Here is a 21886-nt window from a genome sequence, read left to right as displayed (position 1 = left end):
GAGTACTATGAGCAACTGTATGTTAATCAATTGGCTAACTTAAATGAATTAGGCAAATTACTAGAAATACCACATACCATAACTGAATCATGAAGAAGTAGAAAGTCAAAATAGACCTCTAAGTAATATGAAAATTGAAGAAGTAATCACAAATCTTCTGACCAAAAAAGCATTGGACTTAGTGGATTCACCAGTGAATCTTACCAAACATTAAAGAAGAACACCAGTACTTCTCAATTATGAAAAAAAAAACATTTAGCAGAGAGAACACTCCCTAATTCATTCTATGAACCCAGCATTACTCAGATACCAAAGCCGGTAAAAGCGAAAATTATAGTCCAAGGATCCTTAGGAATGCTGATGTAAATGTCCTCAACATAATATTAGCAAATTAAATTCAGTAGCATATTAAAAGGATTTTACACCATGATCAAGAGGAATTTATTTCTGGAATGCAAAAGTGTTTCAACATAAAAAAAAAAAAAACACAACGTAATACATCACATTAATAGAAAATAAGGAAAAATAACCATTACGTCAAGTGATGCATTAAAGTCATTTGACAAAATTTAAAATCCTTTCATGATAAAACTACTCACCAATCTGGGAACAGAAGAAAACTACCTCAAGATAATGAATACCATATATAAAAAAATCACAGTGAGCATCATAACCAATGGTGAAAGACTAAAAGCTTTTCCTCTAATATCAGGAATAAGACAAGGATGCCGTTTTTTTCACTTCTATTCAATATAGTTTAGAAGTCTTAACTTGAGCAATTCAAGTGAGAAAAAGATATAAAAGGTATCGAAATTGGAAAGGAAAAAAATGATCTTTTTCTTCATATTAATATGATCATATATAGAGAAAACCCTAAAAATACACACAAAAGTACTCAAAACTAATAAATGAATTCAGCAAATAGCGGGATACAAAGTAAGCACAAAAAAATCAGTTGCATTTCTATGCAACAGGCAATGCTGACACTGACAATGAAAACAGCAAAAGATTTAAGAAAAAGGAGTTTACAATAGCATCAAAATGACTAAAATATTTGGGAATAACTTAACCAAGGAGGTGAACTCCAACCTTTTCTAAAAGAAATTAAAGAGAACATAAATAAATGGAAAAACATCCCATGTTCATAGATTGGAGGAGTTAATATTGTTAAAATGTCAGTACTACCCATAGCAATTTACAGATTCAATGCAATTGCTATCAAAATCCCAATTATGCTTTGTGTTAAATAGAAAAGCCAATAATAAAATTTCTATGGAATCTAAAGGGACTCTGAATAGCTAAAACAATCCCCAAAAAGAGGAGCAAAGCTGAAGGACTCTCACTTTCTGATTTCAAAGCTTACAATGCTTCAGCAATCAAATCAGTAGGGTACTGGCATAAAGACATAGATGTAGACTGTCGGAATAAAGAGTCTAGAGAAAATCCCTTGTAAATATAGTCAAATGATTTTTCACAAGGGTATCAATGGAACAAAAGGCTGTATGCAACAAATGGTGCTGGGAAAACTGTATACCCACATGCAAATGAATAAAATTGGACTCTTACCTAACACTATATTAAAAAAGTGAACTGAAAAATTTATCCTTGACCTACATGTAAGACCTGAAACTATAATACTCTCAGAAAAGAAAACATAGGCTGCTTCATAACATTGGATATGGCAATACTTTTTTGGATTGGACCCACAGCACAGGCAACAAAAAATATATACGGACAAGTTAGGCATTAATAAAAAAACTGTGTGCATCAAAAGACACTACCAACAGAGTAAAGAGGCTACTCAAGTGTGGGCAAAAATACTTGCAAATACTATATCTGACAAAGGAATTGTAGCTAGGATATACAGGGAAATCCTAAAACTCAACACCAAAAACAACCAATTAAAAAACTGGGGAAAAAACTGAAATAGACATTTCTCCAAGATATAGAGATAGCCAATAAGCGCATGCAAATATGCTCAACATTGCTATCATTAGGGAAATACCACCTTTTACCCATTAGAATGGCCACTATCAAGAAAACAAAATAACAAGTGTTGATGAGGATGTGAGAAAATTGGAAACTGTGCACTGTAGGTGGGAATGTAAAATAGTGCAACTGCTGTGGAAAGTAATATGTTAGTTTCTTAAAAAAATGAGAAAAGTATTATATGATATAGCACTTCCACTTCTGAGTATATATTGACAAGAATTGAGAGCAAGATCTCAAATATATATTTGTATTCCAAATAAAGATACATTTGTATATGTACATAGAGGAATTAAAGCAATTTTACTTTCTGTAGTATAATGAATAGATAAGCAAAATATACTATATGCATACAATGAAATATTACTCATTCTTAAACAGGAAGGGAATTTTGACATGGGCTGTAACATGGATGAACTTTGAAGACATTATAATAAGTCAAATAAGCTAGCCACGAAATATAAATACTTTATGCTTCCACTTATATGGGGTCCTTAGAGTAGTCAAAATCAGATACAGAAAGTAGAATGATGGGTGCCAGACACGCAAGACAAGGAAGAAATGAGAAGTTATTGTTTCATGGGCCTAGAGTTTTAGTTTTGCAAGATTAAATGTTCTGGAGATGCATGGTGGTGATCATTGAATAACAATATAAATATACTTAAATTGAACTATACATTTAAAAGTGGTTAAGATAGTAAATCTTTCTTTGTATTTTACCACAATGAAAATAAATGGAAAAAAAAAAAACAACAAAAAAAACAAGAACAAAGTAGGACTTGCAGTACCTGACTGCAAAACTTATTACAAAGTTTCAGTAATCCAATTAACGTCAATATAGCAGTATATAGAGCCCACCACATGTACATTCTAATTTTTCTAAAGGAGTACAGAGCAATCCAATCAAAAGTGGAAAGTGCTTTTACCAAAAGGTACAAAAACACTGGATATTTATGTGGGGAAAAAATTCCTCAACTTCTACCAAAACTCTTCACAAAAACTAGTTCACACTGGTCCATAAGCCTAATTGTAAAAGCTGAAACAGAAATGTACAGATTTAAGGTTGTTTTCTTTTAGAAAACTGCCTCTTTCTTTTTCCATTTGGTCGTGGTGAGCTTGCCATTCTATTATTCATGATACCCTAGTACCATGCTGAAAGGGTGGACATAGTACTGAGCTGACTTGCAGAATAGAATACCCATGTCTATTGCAAAGCTATTGGTTCATTGATTAGTACATGACTTAAACTTAGTCTAAGTTTCTCTCCCTTCTCAATTTTCCTCAGGTTCTTGATATTTTAGAATTGTAAAGATGCATCAATCAAGCAATCATCTATCAATCTATCTATCTTCATTTACATCTTCAGTTGAAAGCAGAAATAAGAGATGAGGAGAACTGTCTTATAGGTTTCTGCATCCAATTAGACCTAAAACCATCTCCAAACTTGGCTTTCCCAATAATTGCATATTTTTCTTAAACTATTGTGAGAGGTGTTTTCTGTTTTGCATATGTAGGGTACCAATTTATACAAACAAGAAGGGAATGGTAGTCAAAAGGAAGAACATGACCAAAGTAAAGCAGTACAAAAGAGAATATAATTTTCAGGGTACTGTATTATGTACATATATGAGGGTAGGGAGAACAGGACCAAGTAATTCAAAAATGAGCCCAGACATGTAAATTGTAATGATTTTGTGAGGGGCTCATTGTATCATGTCAGTTCCCTTTATGCCATCATGGGAAGAACGGCATGGAAAGACTTGGACTGTGGGATGGTAACAATAAAGGCAGCTTGTGGAATAGATTCAAATAAAGGAGAGCCTGGAAATGGGAGGAGAGGCATTGTTAGAAAAATGTTGCTGTGATTAATGAGAGATTAGCTACTTCAAATGGCAATAGTGAGGGTTGAAATGAGAACAGCATTATGGAAAATAAAAACTTGAGATCAGAGACACATTTTGTGCAAAAAAAAAAAAAAAAAAAAATTGTCTAATGGTGAGTGAAAGAAGAACCCATCATCATTTTGAGATTTCTAATTTGAGTAACTTAGTGGGTGGCAGAGCCATAATCCAGAATAGAAGCTCAGATGTGTCAGGGAAACACACTAAAGCATAAATATTCATTGAATTTCCATTTTCTCTTTCTTTTCCCTTCTTTCCCCAATCCCTATGACAGTTGTTGCTGTTATAATTATTACCATCATCACTGTAGACTTTGAAGCCTAATTGGCTTTTCTAAATTGGGACATATTTCATATAACATAAAATTTACCTTTAAACTATACAAGTCACTGATTTTAGTATTTTACAAAATTGTGGAATCATTATCATTATCTACTTCCAGAACACTTTCATCATCTCATAAAAAGTCTGATGCCCACTGGTAGTCACTCTCCAAGCCCCGCCTCCCTCAGTCTCTGGCAACCACTAATCTTTCAGTCTCTATTGGATGTGCCTTTTCTGGAAATTTTATATAAACAGAATATGTGACATTTTGGGTCAGGCTTCACTTTGCACATATTTCAGGGATCACCCATGATACAGCATGTTTCAGCATTTCATTTTTTTAATGATTGGGTATTTTCTGGTGTACAGATACACCATATTTTGTTTCTTTATCATTCAATGGATATAATCAAAAAGACAGACCATAACAAGTGTTGGCAAGGATGTGAACAAACTGGACCTTCATGCATTGCTAGTGGCAATGTAAAATGGTATAGCTCTTGAAAAAGAGTCGGGCAGTTCCTCAAAAAGTTAAATAGAGAATTTCTATATGACCCAACAGATCCATTCCTAGTTATATGCACAGGAAATTAAAAACATGTGTCTACTCAAAGGCTTGTATGTGAATATTCATGGTAGCATTATTCATAATAGTATTCATAACAGCCAATAAGTGGATACAAATCAATGTCTACTAATTGCTTTTGAGATTTGATAATAAGATTAAAAAGACAGTTTTTTTTAAAGATAACAAAAAGAAAATCAAATGCCATCTAAATATTCTAGAACTTCATTAAAATGAATATAGGATGAATGAGAGTAAGAATATTTTTGCAGAGAAACTTCTGGGATAAATGGACCTTCAAAAGTGGTAGATGGAAGAGGACATTCTTTGCAATGGTGGTGTTTGTTATGTAATGTAACTTCCCTCAGCACATTTTAAAGTGACCTAAGGATAAGTCTTACATTGCTTTACAAGACTGCAGTTTCCACCTTAAAATGTAGACAAGTTGTTTATATCAGTTTCAGAGGTTTTAATGAGAGAATATACATAAATTGACTATCAGATACTATTATATGATAATCACATATTAGTATTCATTTTTAATATTATCATCATATATACTGCAGCAGAAACAACAGACATAAACCTCATAAAGAATCTTACAAAGGGATCTCATCTGTGATATTTCTGATACCTTTGTATCAACCATAACCTTTGCAATTCAGAAGTCAAACTAGTTATTGAATTTCATGTTATTTTCTGACATAGCACTTGTCAGAATAAAATAAAATATAATGTTGAGACAAGGATATAGGGACAGTTGAAGTCTCCATGAGGTGAACAAAATTAAATCCTGTGCATTGCCAGGTAGCCCAGCACTACTCCTTCCCTGGACGCTAATTATCCACAAGGTTGAATGCTTATTAGGACCTTCTTGAAAAGCACTTTTTGTCAACATCAGTGGGGTCACATATGAACAAGGACTCTTGGACATCTCTCTTATTTTTGGCACTGTTACTAGACTGGAACCTGTAAGAATTCCAGGAAAGTGTGTGTCCTTTAATGCTGGAACATTATGCTGAAATGAATACATCCTACACTCTGGCATCTGAAGTATGATGTGGGTGGTGTCAAAGGAACAAGGTCTGAAAGTAAAAAAAAAATTAAAAAGCAAAGGGCAGCCTATGGAAAATTCTTCTAAAGAAAAGCTTTCCTAATCTGTAAATACTTAGAGTGTTTGGTAACACTTTAAATTGGTATTGCCAATAACAACTTGTGTTGCTAAAATAAACTTTTTAGAACTCAGTAAGAAAAAATAATCAATTATCTCCATTAGATGAAAAAAATTACCTACACTACTATAGAAAAACAGTTATAAAATTTATGTTAGATGAAGCAGCACTCAAGTAGTTTTAGTAAAAACATGTATGTATGAAGAATTTTACAGGTACAAAATATAAAATATTAATTTTTGATTTTTTTAATGTAATGTTGGTGATAATGGTCAGACTTATAACCATGTAATTTATAATCTCTTTTCTCGTTCTAAATAATGTTACTTTTTTTAGCCTTGATTTTGTATTCATTTTCTTAAGGAGGATTTCCCATATTGTACACTTTCCTTTTCTTTTCTTTTTTTTTTTTTTGAGATAGGGTCTTTCTCTGTCACCTGGGCTGAAGTGCAGTTGTATGACCACGGCTCACTCGACCTCATGTGCTCAAATGATTCTCCCACCTCAGCTTCCTGAGCAGCCTGGATTACAGGCATGTATTGTACAGATTTTAAGCTCTGCAAAATCTGGTTTTCTCTCTGCATCATCCTTTAGTGCTGCATTTAGAAGCACAAAATATAATGCCTGTCAAAGGTAAATACTATATAAGTATTTACGAATGAATGGCAATTTGATATTATAGTTCATTCATTATATAAAGTAAATCTGTGGTCATTGATTTTTCTTTAATATGTATCTACTGGTTTGACAGAATTATTCTTTCCAGTTCTAGTTACTGATTGGGTCAAAAAAAAGTGAATTTTTAAGTATTTATTGGATACTTTTACAGACAAGAAACTCATACTTAAGTCATTTATTCTTGGTTAGAGCTTGTAAGTATCAGAAATTGGATCACAATCCAGAATTTCTCATTAATTTTCATTCATATCCATAGATGCTGACCTTACTGAGATTTTTGCAAGCCCCAAATATGCTTCACTTTTTTGTTATTTCTTAATGAGTTCATCCTCTATCTTTGAACAATGTTACTTTATTCCATGTTTATGAGTAAAATGATCAATTTTTGTTCTTTACAAATAAATTTAAAATTATGGTATAAATACTGTCTTAGAAAAAGCTCAAGGTTGGGCATGGTGGCTCATGCCCCTAATCCCAGGAATTTGGGAGACCAAGTTGGGAGAATTAGTTGAGCTCACTAGTTAGAAACCAGCCAGGGCAACATCATGAGACCTCACCTTTACAAAATTTTAAAAATTAGCCAGGCATGGTAGTGTATGCCTATAGTTCCAGCTACTTGGGAGGCTGAGGCAGGAAGATCAATTGAGGCCAGGAAATTGAGGCTGCAGTATGCTATACCACTGCACTCCAGCCTGGTGTGAAACCATGTCTCAACAAAAAAAAAAAAAAAAAAAAAAAGACAGAAAAGATTTTAGAAATTGATTCAAAGGCAAGAGTACATTTTCTCCCCGCATTTTATATAATGCATTTTCATCTGCATATTACATAAAGTATTCCATGTTTTTAATATATATTTTGGAAAGAAAATATGCTTAATTGTAAATTGTTTGCATATGTTTTTAAAAATTATAAGTGGGTGAGTTTGTGAGAATATTTTGTTAGTAATCATATAAACTTAATGACATTTTAGTTATTTGTTTTGTGAATGCTATTTGCGTTAATTAGGACTATACAGGAAGATATCAGCCATAAAGAAAATTACATAGAAATGATAACATGCTAACAAATACCAGATACTTTTAGAAGAGAATGATCAGAATTCCTAACTATTATCATTATTATTATCTTTATCCTCAAAGTATTAAATAATAATTAGTTCTGTTTTTCACCAAAGGTCCCATTCCAAGCATGGAATTACTTTCTAGGGACATCAAAAATGTGGGCACAGAGTCTATAGTTTTAGTTTTCATACGGAATATATCCTCAATTTTTTTCACCTGCTCCACAGTCAGCCAACATTCAAGAATGCCGGTTATAAAAGGGCAAGCATTGTTTAAAATTCTCGGATTTTAAAATGATTATTTGATAACCAGCAAATGGTTTCGTGTATAAGGAACCACTGTAGTCATATGTCTCCATTAATAGTTCATGTCTCAGTAAATTACAATTACATGTTCTCCCCTTCTATTCCCAAATTTCTAGAAATCATAATTGTAGAAGAACTACGTGGACTTTTTATTGGTGGTTTGTATTAGTCAATTACCAGATAATTTGTAGGAAACACTTATGAAGGAAGTGATTCTGAGTCCTGCATTCAAATAGAAGAAAAAATCTCATGTAAATCTTGAACTCAGAGGATTGACTCAATGTTAATACATACAAAAATAAGATTAGCTGAATGAGCCAAGTACTACAGTTTTTTAACTGTGAGCATTTCCATCCTTATTCTTCCGCAAATTATTGAATAAACTATATTACATCTTCAGCTTTCTATAATTATAGTATTACTCTTATGCACTTCCGAGTTCCACAGCAATTTATTTCTATAAATGATTTGTAAATGTACTGTGATGCTAACTAGAGATGTTCAGAAAAGAGGGTTCCTCTCATAGACTTCTAAAATGAAGATTTGACTCCTCTAAAATCAAAGCCAGTCTTTTAAGCAAATAGAGTGAGAAGACAGCAACCTGGGTAAATTTGAGGGCTAACAGATGGCTCCTGTTTTACAAATATTCTTATTACTGAATTCTAACTTTTTTTTTTTTTGAAATGGAGTCTCACTCTGCAGCCCAGGCTGGAGTGCAGTGGCACGATCTTGGCTCATTGCAACCTCCGGCTCCTGGGTTCAAGTGATTCTCCTGTCTCAGCCTCCCGAGCACCTGGGACTACAGGCCTGTGTCACCACACCAGGCTAATTTTCTGTATTTTTAGTAGAGACAACGTTTCACCGTGTTAGCCAGGATGCTCTCGATCTCTTGACCTCTTGATCTGCCTGCCTTTGCCCCCCAAAGTGCTGGTACTACAGATGTGAGCCACCATGCCCGGCCCAAATTCTGCATTTTTGATATTAGATTTTCTTTCCCAAAATGAGTTGGAAGACCAATTGGCAAGAGAAGACAACCGTGGTTTATCCCTAGAAATCTGTGTTGCAAAATGTCACCTGGGCTCTGAAAAAACATGGGCAGGAGAGGTTTCTTTCTTTAATACTTCTGTTTTATATATATACACACACACACACACACACACATATATATACACACACACACTATATATATACACACATATATACACACAAACATATATATACACACACATATATATATATATTTAATTTTCAGATTGACTATTGATAACATTGGAAAAAAAGATGAAATTATAACAACAGGAAATAAAGAACAGAAAATTTTGGCTTGTTTCCCCAAACATTTCTTCCACATCATCAAGAGTAGAAAGATGAGAGGATGGAAAGAAAGGTTGAAAGCCATGCTACCCGGGAGAAGAACGGCCATAAATGAACTGTACCTGTGCTAAAATAACACGTAAAACACTTCCAGACAGGCGGAGTGGCTCACGCCTGTAATCCCAGCACTTTAGGAGGCTGAGGTGGGCAGATCATGAGGTCAAGAGATCGAGACCATCCTGGCCAACATGGTGAAACCCCGTCTCTACTAAAAATACAAAAATTAGCCTGGTGTTGTGGTGAGCGTCTGTAGTCCCAGCTACTCAGGAGGCTGAGGCAGGAGAATCGCTTGAACGAGGGAGTCAGAGGTTGCAGTGAGCTGAGATCATGCCAGTGCACTACAGCCTGGTGACAGAGAGAGACTCCCTCTCAATCAATCAATCAATCAGTCAAATGAAAAACAACAACAACAAACAATTCCTAGCTCGAAATGGCAAAGGCAGTGGATATTGGGGGAAAAAAAAGCACAGAAGACCTTTATAGCAACACAAAAGAACAACAAACAAAAGAAAAATATGGTTTTTGACTTATAGAAGTAGTTTATGCATATTCATGTTCCTTTAAGACTTCCACATGAGTAAATAATAGGCAATATTATAGCAATTACTAGATTCCAATATTTATAGAAAACTGACCACCATGAATACATAATTATTCTATTATGTCCATTCTAATGAATGGAAAGACTATTTATTCATTTACCACGACACAACATAAAAATCTTGTTTTCTTCCTTGCCATGCAGAAGTGAACTGAAACACTTGGTAAGAAAATATGTGGACAGAATATCTATTTTAAAGAAATTCTGTTTGTATGAGATTAATATACAGAATTTGGATACAAACATGCAGGAATATATTATTTATTTCAGTAATAACAAAGTCAGATTTGACTTAAAATAGACGAACGTGAACACATTTATTCCTCTCATGAACTTCACTTCGAGAATCTGCATGTTTGGCAATGTTCACTTACGCTTTTATATGAGTAATTACATATTTGTGTCACTGTTTATTCTTGATGGAGTGATGGGGAACATTATGAGTATATTCTGAATAGTAGTAAAGAAATTTTAGCAAAACCTGTATAAAATTATTTCATTAAATTAGAGAAAACGTAATGGAAATAATCATTTTCACATATTACTTCAGAATTAAAATTGATGGATATTTGTCAAAACAAAAACGGAGTCCTAATTTTAAAATGGACTTTTGGGACTTGTTTTTTCAAATAAGTGTTCCAGTTACTGATATCACATGTGGTAGAATTGGCCAACGGAGATGATAGAGTGCTACATAAAACAATTCCTTTTTTTTTTTTTTTTTTTTTGAGTATATCAACAACTAACTACTAACACCCCACTTGCTGTGTGCATGCCACCATTAGTAAAGTGTTTGTTTGTTTGTTTATTTATTTATTGAGACAGAGTCTCGCTGTGTATCCCAGGCTGGAGTGCTGTGGTGCGATCTCGGCTCACTGCAACCTCCGCCTCCCGGGTTCAAGTGATTCTCCTGCCACAGCCTCCTAAGTAGCTGGGACTACAGGCGTGTGCCACCATGCCCAGCTAATTTTTTGTATTTTTAGTAGAGGCGGGGTTTCACCATGTTAGCCAGGATGGTCTCGATCTCCTGACATCGTGATCCGCCTGCCTCGGCCTCCCAAAGTGTTGGGATTACAGGTGTGAGCCACCACGCCTGGCCGGTAGAGTTTTATGTGTATTAATTCATTTAATTCTATGATGAAGACTTTATGATTACACTCATGTTACAGATCGGGACACTGAGTCACAGGAAGGTTCAAAGGTTATGTAAAGCCACACAGCTAAACAGAAATTCACTCCGCAGCAATGTGGTTTCAAGTCTGGTGCTTTCATGATGCTAGAGCAGTTCTCACTTTTCACCACAGCACAGATTCAATGGACTAATGGTTAAGCAGAGGAAGGAAATCGAACTGTAAGTGGCCCATGAAACAGAGTAGTTCCAAATGGGAAATACAGACTGATGACAACCTCTAAGCCTTCAACTTTCTAATAAGATCATTTGACATCGTCTCTCTTAAATCCTATCGTAATGTTTGGTCAAATGAAACTATTAAGTATTAATAGTATTATTAGCTCCATATTTCATATTAGTAATCTGAGGCTTAAAAATGTTGGTCAACTTGTCCAAGCTTAGACAGAGAGCAAATGCTAGAGCTCAGGATTAAAACGGTGGTTTAACTCTGGTGGATACTCCTAATCAGTAGGCTTTGTACCATTTTGCAAAACATTTCATCTTTCTAATCCTTGTTCACTCATCAATAATGGGAAAATATTCATTTAGATTATCTCAGAATTTCATGCTAACATTTTGATGGTTACAAATGCCATGTATTCAATGACCATATGGAGCAGTTAGTTTTGTGGAGGCCTTGCAATGCCATGCCCTTGCTTACAAGGTAGAGGTGTGTAGGTGGATTTACAAATAAAATTCATTTCTGCCAGAATGCCAACTTGAAATGCTCACCCCCATGAAGATAGTATGTACACACTGACAGCCAAAAACACTAAATCATCAAGTAGAGGTTTTAAAAATCTCATATCCATTTCTTGAAATAGAAAATACTGACCCTCTGAAAATTTAATTCATCTAAACATATCTAAAATCTCATTGATGTTTGATTTTATTAGAGATAGCAGTGACTTACAAGACTAGAATTCAACGAAGGTTTTGATATTTATTTGGTGATTTTAAATATTAAAGATTTTGACCAAATTAACTTTGTGTTAAGCACTTTCATTTTTCTGTCTCTCATCTTAGCTCTTTTACAATTCTATATAAAGTTTTGAGGTGCAGGGTGGGGGAAAAGGTCAAAAATAAGGAAATATTCCTGCATAGTATGGTCAGTCAAGAGTAAGTACTCATTTTTCGTCGTTCCAAAGCTAATACCAAATGTGTTGAATTCCTTAGAGAAAAAAACTGCATAAAAGCAAGGGCTATTATATCTCTAAGCACACAGTTTACCTTATAAATGTGAGCACACATATATTTGCCATCCTATGGGAATGAATGAGAACAAGTACACTAGGGAATTTTGTTTCATTTCAGCAGAAAACTAGAATATTGCAATGTATTAAAATTATTCATTGCAGGAATAAGTCTCTAAATAAGACTAGTAATGCATATAGTCTTTACATTCAGCACCGAAGAAAATGTTTCCACTATGCATATTCTTTGACAAATGTTGCCAAAAGTTTCAATTATTTGTATCACATACACTAAAGTTGGTGAATGGAGATTTTAGAAACACTGACTAGAAGAGTTCACACATTGCTCTTTAAATAAATTCTGTATGTACGTATCCATTCTATAAAATTCTCTACCTAAACATGCTTGCAGAGAACCTCAGACTTTCTTTTTAATACTTCATTGTTTCTTTTATGTTTAAATCCCATGAAGCTGTATCATCATTTCTGTCATTCCTAGGGTATCAATCGGAATTGCACATTCAAAATTGTTAAGTTGCATAAAGTAAGGAGAGTCATGTTCCCCGTTGTTTACCCAATATGAACATGTACAATCTTGCAGATGAAAGTAAATACAATGTAATGTTCAGTAATGTTTGATAATATGTGATTCTCAGATTGGCAATACTAGTGATTCAGTACATTTTTTGCCAACAGAAAATAAATTGTCCTTGAGAAGGAAAAATAAAAATGAAGGAATTTAGCCCTGTCTTCTATCAGCCTATGAGTTCGAAAAAGAAGAAAAAATATATTAGCATTAGTAATAGTATGTAAAATGTAATGAGGGCTTATTAAATACTAAGGCTTACGTTAAGACTTTATGTGCATACTAACATTTGCACCTTGTAACAACCCAGTAAGTCATTGTCTTATTTAGAAAAATAATTTTACCCTCCCCACCCCCCCAAAAAAAAACTGAAGTAAATTAGGCAACTTATCCAAGGTCGCATGTCTTTTAATCAAAGAGTTGTAATTCAAATTAAAATCTGTTCTTAATATGTTTTATTTTAGTTAATAACCATGCATGAGAATTTAATAAGCAATTTAATTAACTACTGTTTAGAACCATGCTGGGAGCTACAGTGAGTACAAAAAAGTAATAGATCCTAGTTATTGCTCTTTGATCATGATATAGTTATTTTAAAATGTTTAATGATATGATGACTAAGTTTAAAACTGAGTGATAAATTAATAAGTATTATATAACTTTTTAAAAAATTGTATATGCAGCAAAGCAACTTATTAAATGAGAACAGAGTCATAAATGGCCTTATAGAAGTCTCATGTTAAAAATGTATTAGCAGTATGTTAGAAGAAACAGAAAAATTTTAAACTGCATATCCTCCTCATTTCAGTGTTGGCAATCATCTAAACACAGGACGCATTTAAATGAATAATCACTTCTCTAGTCAATTAATAGAATAGATCTAATAAACAAGCATTCTTCTGCATATCCTCCTCATTTTAGTGTTGGCAATCATCTGAACACAGGATACATTTAAATGAAGAATAACTTCTCTAGTCAATTAATATATCTAATAAACAAGCATTCTTCTGATCCAGATATGTTAGAGTATCTCATCTACCAGCTACTCTCTGTCCCAAAGCAAGGCTACATTATTAGGGAAGACCACATGTGGGTGCCTGAGAACTATCTGTAATTAATTTAACTGTTGTTTTCTTAATTCAGTATGGCGTGTCAAAATGTTTAGTAATGGAATTCCAGGGTTTATGTGAGGATAATGACAATAGCAAAGTGTGTAGAACAGAAACTTGGCTGAGGGATGGAAGCTCTGTGAAGAAATAGGTCCCCCCGATTTAGCACCTTTCTTAAAAAGAATAAAAATAAACAAATAAATTAATTTAAAAACTTTTAAAAAAGGAGAGCAGAATAGCTTAAAGACCATGATAAAGTAACATATTAAAAGAAGAAGTATAAAAAACAAAACTGGCTGGGTGCAGTGGCTCACATTTGTATTCTCAGCACTTTGGGAGGCTGAAGCTGGTGGATCACGTGAGGTCAGGAATTCAAGACCATCCTGCCCAACATGGCAATACCCTTTCTCTACTAAAAATACAAAAATTTAGCCAGGCATGGTGGTGGGTGCCTGCAATCCCAGCTACTCAGGAGGCTGAGGCAGGAGAATTGCTTGAACTCAAGAGGTGGAGGTTTCAGTGAGCCGAGATCACACCATTGCTTTCCAGTCTGGGTGACAGAGGAAGACTCTGTCTAAAACAAAACAAAACAAAACAAAAAACCATGTGACACATAGAGGAGGGAATGAAATTCTATGTCTGTGATTGGAGCAAAGGAAAGTAAAGTATGGAAGATACATGTGATAGAATACTTTGCAGAACATAGATGCAGAAATCTAACGTGCACAAAATAGGCATCTATCTAAAAAGACAATGATGATTAAAACAATAAATAAAAAGAGGTTTAAAACAGAAAGCACCCTATAAAACACAAATATGTGAAGAGAAAGCAACATGCACTTATTTCTTATATGCTTACCAACTATATGTCAGGCATGGTTTTAAGGTGTTTGATACACTGGGTGGGGGTTGGGGAGTGAATGAAACAAAATGAAACAAAGCTCCCTGCCCTCATTAATAGTACAATGTGTCTGAGAAGAGACAGATTATAAATAATAAACAAACAACTAATTAGTGATAAATATTATTTAAAAATTAAATAGGGTAGAGAGAGGGTGAGCATACTAGGAGGAGCTTACTTACAATTAAATTGTGTTATTGGGAGTGGAGACAGAGCAAGATGGCTAAATAGAAGACTTCACCAGTCATCCTCACTGCAGGAACACCAAATTGAACACAACACCTTCTTAAGAACCAAAAATCAGGTGAGCAGTCATAATAACTGTTGCCGCTCTATCATGGGGGAAAGCAATACAAGGAGAACTCAGCCAGCAGCCACGGAGGGAACATGCAGACCAGCCCTAGTCAGAGGGAAATTGCCCATCCCTGAAGTTGGAACTCTGATTTCAGTAAGCCTCACCACCATGGGCTACAGTGCTCTGGGGTTCTAAATAAAATTGAAAGGCAATCTAGACCACAAGGACTGCAATTCCTGGGCAAGTCTTCATGCCGTACTGGGCTTGGAACCAATGAACTAGTGAGACACCAGCTGGCTCAATCAAGGGAGGGATAGCACCACCTCTCCCCAGTCACAGGCGCCACAGCCCACGGCTCCAAGAGACTTTTCTCTGCATGAGAAGAGGAAAGGGCGGAGTAAAGAGGACTTTGTCTTGCAACTTGGATAATGGCTCAGCCACAGTAGGATAGGAAACTGGGTAAAGTCCTGAGACCCCCATTCTAGACCACAGGTCTCGGATGACATTTCAAGACACACTCTGGACCATAAGGGAACCCACTGCCTTGAGAGGAAGGACTCAGTACATCTGAAATGTACATTTAAGTGTCCTGTGTTTTTTTCAGGCAAGCCTATACTCCAGCTTTTTCCCCTGTTCCACCTTTAATTCTCTTAAATGTCCCCTAATCTCTCTCCACATTTTCTTCTCTGGTATGTTGAGAGGATGTTGCCACTGATGGAAGAAAAACTTTGAAAAACTGTTTTTGGAGCTTAGAAAACTTTCGTAAAAGTCTCATTTTAAGTTAGGCCTGACAGTGATTTAGTTCATGGGGATAAAAAATACCAATTAAATTCAAATGTGAGTTGAGTTGAAGGGGCATAAAATGTTGCTAAAGCTGTAGGGCACAAGTTTATTTAGGTAGTAAATTTTCTTGGAGTGGGTTAAGAACATTATCACAAATTTTGTTCCCAACTGAAATAAAAGAAATTTTAAAAACAACTTAACACAAATAAATTTTGGAGGGTGTTTATTGATAATCTGGTAGAAGAGCAGTGTTCAACAGATAAATAATGCAAAGCACATTTATAATTAAGTATGCTAATGATCACACAGAAATAGGTAAAGTAATTTTATCAATACACATTATTTAACTCAATTTAACTAAAATACCATTTCAACATGTAATATAGAATATCATTGAGGGTTTTTTTTTACTTTTTTGTACAAAGTTCTAAAAAGTCCAGTGTGTTTTTTACACTAGCATTACATCTAAATTTGAGCTATGCTACCTTTAAAATGTTGGACAGTCACATGTGGCTATGAGGCAGCATAGTTCTAGAGAAGCGATACTGGAGGTAAAATAGTTATCAGGGGATTAAAAGTGGTAGAGTATAGGAGGCAGTTAGTTATTTCAAAATTGAGAGAATATGGCCAGGTGTGAACTCCACTTAAAGTCAGGAGTTCAAGTGGTCATGCACAGCAACATAGCCTGGGCAACATAGTGAGACCCCATCTGTACAAATTAAAAATTAGCCATGTATTGTGGTGCATGCTTGTAATCCCAGCTACCTGGAAGACTCAGCTGATAGGATCGTTTGAGCCCAGGAGTTTGAGGCTGCAGTGAGCTATGATTGTGCTGCTGCCCTGCAGCCTCAGTGATAGAACAAGACCCTGTCTCAAAAAAATAAAATAAAATAAATTGAGATAATTTATTTAACAGCAAAAACACTTACATAGATACTGATGATAATTATAACTCTGATACTAGAGAAGCAAACTTCTCTCCAGCTTCATTGAGGTGAGGTTGACAGAAATTCTATATAATTAAAGGGTTCAATGCCAAGATTTATCACACATATATATTCTGAAATGATTACCACAATCAAGCTAATGTTATATCCATCACTTCACAGATACCCTTTGTGAGACAGCAAGGGCGTGAGAGAGAGAGAGAGAGAGAGAGACAGTGTGTGTGTGTGTGTGTGTGTGTGTGTGTGTGTGTGTGTGTGTATGGTCAAAACATTTAAGATCTACTCTTAGCAAATTTCAAGTATACATTACATTGTTAACTACAGTGAGCATGCTGTAAATTAGAGCTGCAGAACTTATTCACTCTGCATAACTGAAACTTTGTACCCTTTCAGCAACATCTACTTTCCATACCCTCACTCCCAACCCTGTCCCTGGTAACCGTTATTCAACTCTCTATGAGTTTGATTCTTTAAGATTCCACATGTAAAGTGATATCATGCATTAGTTGTCTTTCTGTGTCAGGTTTATTTCAGTCAGCATCATGTCCCTCAGGTTTGTCCATGTAGTGTCATATGTCAGGATTTCCCTCTTTTAATAGGCTGAATAATATTGTTGTAATAGTCAGCACAGAATTGGATACCTAGTAAACCATCCTTGAATATTGAGTGCAAAATAAAAACATTTTCACGGAGAAAGAAATTTAAAGAGAAAGATGTTGAGAGAATATTTATAACGGGTGTTCACTAACTTCTAAAGAAAATTGGAAACAAGAAATATGAAAATGTTCCTGGAAATCCAATATGCAAAAAGAAAACATGAACAATGAAGTTGTCAAACTTGTAAGTGAAATATAAACACTGTCTGTATAACAAAAAACCTTTTACTACTAGTATCATCTATTTTTAAATGTAATCAAAGTTTAAAGGAACATGAACATAAAGAGAAAAAAATAAAAGCAATACAAATAATAAGATGGTAAAAACAAATTAAAGTATAAACATATTAGTAGTTATAATAAATTCACACATATGAAAACACATTAGTTAAAACAATATTAATTGGATGGATTAAAAGCAAATAATTTAAGTGTATATTTTTTAGAAGTACCTAAAACCTATAGACATATAAAGTTTAAAGTACTAGGATTACAAAGATGTACAACATAATTAGAAATGTTGATTAAATGAATATCTATATTACCTTGCAGCTAATTGAAGAAAATAGAATTTCTCAAGCACATATGAAAAATTAAAAGTAAAAATATGGATGAATACAAAGCTGTAAGTCACTTTCCTTGATCACATAGCAATGTGGTTTTTAGTCAAAATGAAAAAATAAATGAAAAGTCTACAATTGGAAATTTAAAAATACGTAAACAACTCTTGGTCAAAGAAAAAATTATGATGTATATTATAAAATACATAGCATTTAATCATAAAAATTCTTCATATCACAATTTTTGAAAGACAGTGAAACTGGTACTCTAGGGGAATGTACATGCTTCAGTTCTTATAATGAAGGAAGATTACAACTAAAATTTTAATTGTTCAATTTATGTTTAAAAAATCAACTGGAAAATCCCACAGAATGTAGAAAGGACATAGAAAATTTAACAACAAAATTGATGAAATGGAAAACAGGCATAAATAGAGGTTCAATACCACCAAAATTAGTTCTTAGAATACATTAAGCGAGGGGGAAAAGAACGTTAAACAAGACTAGGAATATAGAGTTATACTATAACTACTTCAGATACTTTAAATGATAAGAGAAAACATCAATATAATGTCATCCCCGAAGGATTTTGGCACTCTTGTCAAAAATCATTTGACCATATATATACAAGGATTTGTCCCTGTAATCTGTATTCTATTCCATTGATCTATATGTTTGTCTTTATGACAAGCACTGAACTGTTTCAATCATTGCATCTTGTAGTAAGTTTTCAAATCAGGAAGTGTGAGTCCTCCAGCTTTATTCTACTTTTTCAGGATTCTTTTGGCTATTTGGGGTCCCTTGAGATTATATAAAAATATTAGGAAGGGATTTTCTATTTCTGCAAAAAAACATCATTCAGATTTTGACACACCTTGCATTAAATCTGTTGATTGCTGAGACAGGATGGACATCTAAGCAAAATTAATTCTTCCAAATCATGAACATGGGATGTCTTTCCATTTATTTATATCTTCCTTAAGTTATTTCATAAAAGTCTTATAGTTTTTTTGTTTTGTTTTTGTTTTTGAGACAGAGTCTTGCTCTGTTGCCCAGGCTGGAGAGCAATGGTGTGAGCTCATCTCACCACAACCTCCGCCTCCTCGGTTCAAGAGATTCTCATGTCTCAGTTTCCCACATAGCTACAACTATAGGCATGTGCCACTATGCCCAGCTAACTTTTGTATTTTTAGTAGAGACAGAGCTTTTCCATGTTGGTCAGATTGGTCTTGAACTCCTGGCCTCACACAATCCGCCAGCCTCGATAAATGTCTTGTAGTTTTTATTGTACAAGTCCTTCACCCTCTTGGTTAAGTTTATTCATATATAATTTTTTATGAAATTGTAAATTGAATTTCTCTTACTTCTATCTTTTGCTATTTTAAGTTCCTCATAGTTTTCTGGGTCCTCATTTTTGCTTTGTTGTCTTTTGTATTAGTAGATTTCTGTACTGAACTTTTTATATTCCCATTATTTCCTTTTGAGTATATTCTATAGCTATATTCTTTGTGGTTGTCTTTAGAATTATATTTAACATACTAAAATTATAGCAGTTAAATTTGAACTTATACCATTTTAACTTTAATAACCTACAAAAACTCTGTTATTTTAACAAATCCATCTCTACTCTTTTTAGTTGATGTTGTAAAACTATAGCTAGATACATCCTGTCTCCAAGAACATAAACTAATAACTTATTTAATATATTAGTTTTTAAATTATGTAGAAAACAAGTGTGGACTTACTAAGCAAGGTTATAACAACACTAACTTTTAGATTAATAATTTTAATGTATTAGCCTCTTTAATCATGTAGACAACAAAAATTGGAGCCACACAGCATTATTACAATAATAGATTTTGTATTTACCCATGTATTTATCTTTGCTGAGATCTTCATTCCTTAAAATGGCATTCAGTTACTTTCTAGTATCCTTTCAGTTCAACTTACAGGACTCCCTTAAACATTTCTTGAATGGTAGGTCGAGTGGGAACAAATTGCTTCAACTTTTGCTTATCTGGGAAGGTTTTAATTTCTGTCTTAATTTCTCCCTCATTTTAAAGGACAGTTTGTTAGAAATACAATTATTGGTGGATAGTTTGCATTTTTTTTCTTTGAATATATTAGCCAACTGCCTACTGGTCTCCAAAGTCTCTAATGAGACATTTATGGATAATTTTATTAAAGATCTTTTGTATGTGATGTGTCACTTCTCTGTTGTTTTCAAAAATCTGTCTTTGGCTTTCAACAGTTTTAGTTCATCCTGCTTGGAATTAGTTTATGTTTTAAAATGTTTAAATTCATATATTTCATCAAATTTCGGAAGTAATCAACCCAATGATTACATATGTAAATTTTTTTGTCCCTTTCTCCTTCTTCTGGAACTCCTATATTGTATATGTTGGTTCACTTGATATCTTACATGTCTCCCTTGTTCTTTCCATTCTTCTTCAATACTTTTTCTTTGTTTGACTCGATAATTTCTATGGTTTTACCTTCGAGTTCACTGATTCTTTCTTCTGCCTAGTCAAATTTGCCTTGAATCCCCTCCCTAGTGATTTTTTCACTTCAATTATTAAACTTTTGAGCTTCAGATTTTCTTTTTGGTTTCTCTTTAGATTTTCTATCTCTGTATTGGTTATTTCTATTTGTTCATATGCCATTTTCTTGACTTTCTTCGTGTCTTAAGTTTTGAGCATCATTAAGACAATTGCTTTAAAGTGTTTGTTTAGTAGGTATGCCATCAGTTGTTTCTCAGGTATAGTTTTGATTGTTTTACTTTTTTGATGAAAAGATTGGTCCAATTCACCTCTTGCATGCCTTGTAATTTTTTGTTGAAAACTGGATAGTTGAATCTAATAATATGGAGGTTCTGAAAATCAGATTCTCATACTTCCCCAGGTATATTTTTTGATTTTTTTAAAATTGTCATAGCCTGAGTATTTGTGAAAATCAAGTTGAAGTGTATATTTAATATCTTCTCAGGTGTTTTCTGAGCCTGTGTTTTTCCCTGGGAATGTGTAGTAATTATTTAATTCCCCACATATATGTGGGAGATTTGGAATGTCCTAGTCTTTAATGTACAGTTTCCAAAAGGAGAAATAGATAAAAATCTAAGAGGGAAAGACATATTGCACTCTAAATACACGGGGCTTATGGGGCTTGTGTAATAATGGGGGAGATACAGCAACAATGGACAGCACGTCTTTGCACCTCTGTGGTCAGAATCAGCAATCGGATCACACTTCCTCGGTATTTGGAGGACAGGGTCCCTTTTGTCCATCCCTGCTCCTATCCTGGAGCAGCTGTGTGCAAGCTGCTCCACGCATATATATGCAGTTGTCTGCTATGGGGCTGAGTGACAGGAAATAGGTGGCTGGTACTGTGCTAAGAGCTGAGATTGGCCAGACATGGTGGCTCACACCTGTAATACCAGCACTTTGGGAGGCCAAGTCAGGCAGGTCACCTGAGGTCAGGAGTTCAAGACTAGCCTAGCCAACGTGCTGAAACTCCATCTCTACTAAAAATAGAAAAAAAATTAGCTGGATGTGGTGGTGGGTGCTTGAAATTCCAGCTACTCGGGAGGCTGAGGCAGGAGAATCACTTCAGCCAGGAGGCAGAGGTTGCAGTGAGCTGAGATCATGCTATTGCACTCCAGCCTGGGCAACAAGAGGGAAACTCCATCTCAAAAAGAAGAAAAAAAAAAAAAAAAAAA

The sequence above is a fragment of the Papio anubis genome, chromosome 5, assembly GCF_008728515.1.
Source record: "Papio anubis isolate 15944 chromosome 5, Panubis1.0, whole genome shotgun sequence".
Lineage (NCBI taxonomy): Eukaryota > Metazoa > Chordata > Mammalia > Primates > Cercopithecidae > Papio > Papio anubis.
The sequence above is the reverse complement of the archived record's forward strand: the minus strand, read 5'-3'. Positions refer to the sequence as shown.